Source organism: Haliotis rufescens, unplaced genomic scaffold (assembly GCF_023055435.1).
Source record: "Haliotis rufescens isolate VD_foot unplaced genomic scaffold, xgHalRufe1.0.p SCAF_79, whole genome shotgun sequence".
NCBI lineage: Eukaryota > Metazoa > Mollusca > Gastropoda > Lepetellida > Haliotidae > Haliotis > Haliotis rufescens.
This window is the reverse complement of record NW_025964371.1, coordinates 283,440-288,131: the sequence shown is the minus strand read 5'-3', so window position 1 is coordinate 288,131 and position 4,692 is coordinate 283,440. Positions and strand designations below refer to the sequence as shown.

Genomic DNA, 4,692 nt, shown 5'->3' with positions numbered 1-4,692 from the left:
CATAAAAAAACAGTTGTTCAGTTATCTTAATAAAAATATAATAAAAAGGAGCCCAGTGACTCTCTTCATCCTGATACTTCAGTGATCTAGATTTGCCAAACATTATAGACTTGCATGGGCTGTATTTGATATATATTTGTATCAGGGTCTGTAAGACAGACTAAGGATCGGGTGGTGAGGCTCACTGATTAGGTTGATGCATGTCATCATATCCCAACTGCTTGGTTTGATACTCATATCAATCAATCAATCCATACATGATTATTTACAGACCACCGCCATATTGCTGAGAGCGGCATTAAACTACAAACATATCAAATAATTTACCATGCTCAAAATTACTTGTAAACTTAACAAATTAGAGAACTTTATATTTCTGTCCTAAATGAATGTCAGGTACTCCATTCACTATTATCCCAGCTAACAATTTCACATTGTGGGAACGTTGTGTTTACGTTGTGGTAACGTTGCAGATGTTACGTCCATATAACGTTATTCTGTAGACTCCCATCTATGTTGTCACAACGTCATGGCCTAACGTTGTGTTACGTCATATTCACGTCGTCACAACGTTGTGATGACGTTGTATTTTACGTTGTGGGAATGTTGTATTTTTACGTTGAGGGAACGTTGTATTTTTACGTTGAGGGAACGTTGTGGTTATGTTGTAATTTACGTTGTGGCAATGTTATAATAATGCGTCCCTACAACGTTATTCTGTGTACTACCACGGACGTTGTCACGACGTGAAATAACTTTGTGTTACAAGAATGAAATACGGTTGTGACCATTCCACACTAAAATGTTGTAAAAACAACCCCCAAAAATGTTTAAGAATATGCTTTAGTCACGTGAATGTGTATGATTCGAGATACCTTTTACCAATATTTTAAAACCAGGGCGTCGAATAGCCCGGTTAACAGTGAGTAAGATCGTGTTTTGCTAACAATGTTCAAAATGTTAAAACACCACTGAGCTGTTAACTAGATACATGATTTGACTATAACTAAGTCAGACACCATTACCCTTTAGGCTTGTACTGAAAGAAACAAAAAAAAAATGGCAGACAATGTACATGATGTAAGGGGTTGACCATGTGATATTTTCTGGCGAGAGTTGGGAAAGAGAGTTAAAGAAAATCATATACAGTCAAGTCTCGTTAATCCGACACTCGTTAATCCGACACAAATGATGGGAACTGATTGATTCAGCGCTATTTAGTCCCGTTAATCTGACATTCTCGCACTCCGACTCCGACACACCTAATTTGCAACGAATTACCGAAATCACTCATTAATCAGTCTCGTTAATCCGACACAGTGGTCAGCAGCGTACTCCGTGGTCATCTGCCCGCGAGTACACAACCCCGTGTTTTGACACGCACTGGCTGCAGAGATTAACTTTAACAATTAACACTAGATGCCGGGATCATAAAGAATTTCAAGCTTTATTATAAGAAACAAATGAAATTACAACTCGACAATATTGATGCTGAAGAACCACCAGCCCTAGACGTCAAGCGAACAGGGGACTTCAAAATGTGAGAAACAGAAAACACTGACAGACTATTTTAAGTAGATGAAGCAAGTTGTTAAGACAGTAGCATTTGCATTTACACTAAGAAACACACGGTTATTATCTATCGTGAAGATGTCCGATTTTCGATCACAAATCACTCAATTTCGTTAATCCGACATACTCGTTAATCCGACACAATCATGTGCAACCAACGATGTCGGATTAACGAGACTTGACTCCATCTGCTTTTGTAGCTGTGACCGAAAACATATGTAATCTCCATAGAAAAGTTCTAGGTCCCCACCTCCTTGAATATTAAATGGTCGGTCTCTAATCAAGTCCATATAGTATACTTCAACTTTCAGTCATGCGAAGTCACCATTCAACAAAGAACTCCAAGACACATTTGCGTTGACATTTTAATATTTTTAGATTATAGAAAATGTATACACTTTTCGAAATTATTGAATGCCAGAATCTTCTTTCTTTGGTGTTCACTTCCACTTCCCTGAAATACAAACAGCTTAATGAATCTCGAGCAGGTATATGAAAGATTTCATATGACAAGAAACATTCATTTGGAGATAAGGTTTTATCAATGTTCAAACAATAATGTATAATTCAAGTGACTGATGGAAACAAATTTTAACATTCATTCAGAGACACCAAGAATCAGGTTGAATACAAAACGTGGTACTAGCATAGATTTAAATAAATAGATCTACATTCTTAGCATTCATTTCAAGCACAAAAAAACACACCAATTAACATGGATATAGACAATGGAATGTAACTGTAAACAATTGTACTTACGTTAACATAATTCACAGCCCAGGGTTTATTTGGTGTGTTCCTCAATGATTCAACATTCTTGATTTTATCTCCTGGAATGGTCGTGTAACATTTTCCCCCTTGCTGCAACGAAAACATATTAAAAAAGTCAAAACTAAAACTATATTCAATAAGCATACATTTAGATCTGTAGTCTAAACAAGAAGATAACATACATTGTATAATTGCCTAAAATTTAGGAAAACTGTAAATCTAAAGTCTTCATGTATAAGGTCCGATCGGAAATAAACTCAGGCTACAGATATAAGTAACAAAATTATGAGTACCATCATAAAAAAAACCACCTAATGTAATTTGGTTTTACATATACACCGGTCTGACAAACCGGTCAGGCAAACCAGTGATTGTTTTAGTGAGCCACGTCTCACAACCTCTGTCAGAGTACAATGACACACAATCATGTTAGTACAAATATGGTTTGTTGGGGACCTTTTCTAAACCGGAATCCAAACGGGAACATATATATAAGACAGGCATTGTAGCTAATAACGACTCACATCTTCATCGCAGCGTTGTTTATATAGATCTAGCTACAGTACGATTTCGTAGCGAGCACAGGAACTTACTCGTTCAGTTTTCGATCACCATTTTATTCTCTCTCATTGCCAAAAAGCTTCAGAGAACCAAGTATCATATACTTACTACGTTTATTAACATAATACAGTTCAATATCGTTAAATATAATTCTGTAGTATGGTAGCCTACCTGGCAACATACGGAGATCGAAAACCGAACGAATATGGTTGCTATCAATTCCATTGTATTTTTCATTGGTGCACATTGACTAGATCTACACCTATCTCACCTTAATAATCAACCAAACGATGACCAAATCACTGACAATGTATGGTGATATTTAACTTTTGACTATCGACTAGCTTATCATCACCAGCGAGGACAATACTGCAAACACCCCGTTATAGCACGCGATGAGACTCGTTTTACTTTTGCTCGTTTTCATTAGAAGGGAGTCGGACATAGATCTAGTTATCGGAAAATGATGAATTGATTCTTTTTGGGGGAAATATTAAAAATACACATGATAAGCGCCTTGCTCAAATAAACTTTATAGACAGCACCAACAACCATATGATCCACATTTAGGCTACTTCAGTCAGTGCTAATTGGGCCTTTTCGGGAACAACAAGTATGTTTCTGTCTCTTCCCAAAAATACAATTTTTCATAACATCATTGAGGCCTTTAGACTAGGGCTATAACTAGCAGCCTACAGAGAGTCGATCTGAAAATACTTCCATTGTTTTGATTCCCTCTCTTCGCTGTATAAGAGAAATCTACTCAACCTTTCCCATGGCCTGAATGAGCCACATTGTTTCACAAAAATCAAAGTCAGAATATTAGTACATGTAAACTTTCAGATTTCAGAAATAACACGGAAGAAATGGCAATAACTGTCAGTGGTCAGTAGGCGATGCATACGTTAGGCCTGTTTAGGCCTATTTAGGCCTACAGACCTTATACACTTACGATCGAAACCCGAACATAATATGACGACCACAAAACGCCGCCAGACTGAATTCTGGTCAAACATATACTGCTTGCCCTTGGTAATTTCCCTTGGTATCCATAAATTAATATGGTAAAATGTCATGGGCTTCCTTCACCTCTATATTCATCACGTTCTGTGTATCAAATATTACTATCAACACTGACGCTCAGCTCAGTGAAAGTGACCGGCAAACTGCATTCTTAACCCCGCAACTTCTGAATAATATGATACATTTAAATCATTTGACTATCTGCATGTACAGAAACATATCAACAAGCGGAGACTGCTTTTGAAAAATAACTTACCTTATCCGAATTCACAGATCATCTGTCCAGTTCCCGTTGCTGCACAATCACTTGGTTGTAATATATCCAGAGTGAGCTTGAACTAAGATGGCTGGTGAAAACAAATCTTCCGCGACAATGTGACGTCATTTTGACGTCACTTCATGAGGCAACAGGCAACTTTTCAGCAGTCGCTCTCATGCCGCAAAAAATGCGCGCCAATGTGTTTTTAACTGTAATTTTACTTGTGACAACATTTAGTAGACAGATAACTTCCTTCATAGATATATATGTTTAAAAAAAATAAAACTACGAGATGGTAGATCTACAAGTGGTTTCCTAAACATCATTTACAAAAAGTGTTGTAATGTCCAAAGCATAACGTTATTACAACGTTAATTTGCAATGTTGTTGTTACGTTGTGGAATAACGTTACAATGTAACGTAATACTAACGTTGTAATAGAGATACGCAATTACGTTCTGGAAATTTTAGTATTAAGAGAGGAAAATTCAAATGCCGAATATACA

At 36.8% G+C, this 4,692-nt stretch overlaps 1 long non-coding RNA gene across 1 annotated transcript; it reads right to left on the bottom strand.

Moving 5' to 3' along the window:
- Window positions 1-1,941: 1,941 nt before the first annotated feature.
- On the bottom strand, window positions 1,942-4,292 carry LOC125376804. Its single transcript, XR_007219262.1, has 3 exons — window positions 4,184-4,292; window positions 2,332-2,433; window positions 1,942-2,026 (listed from the first exon to the last, which is right to left on the bottom strand). It is a non-coding gene; the product is annotated as an uncharacterized LOC125376804 (long non-coding RNA).
- Between the last annotated feature and the right edge of the window lie 400 nt (window positions 4,293-4,692).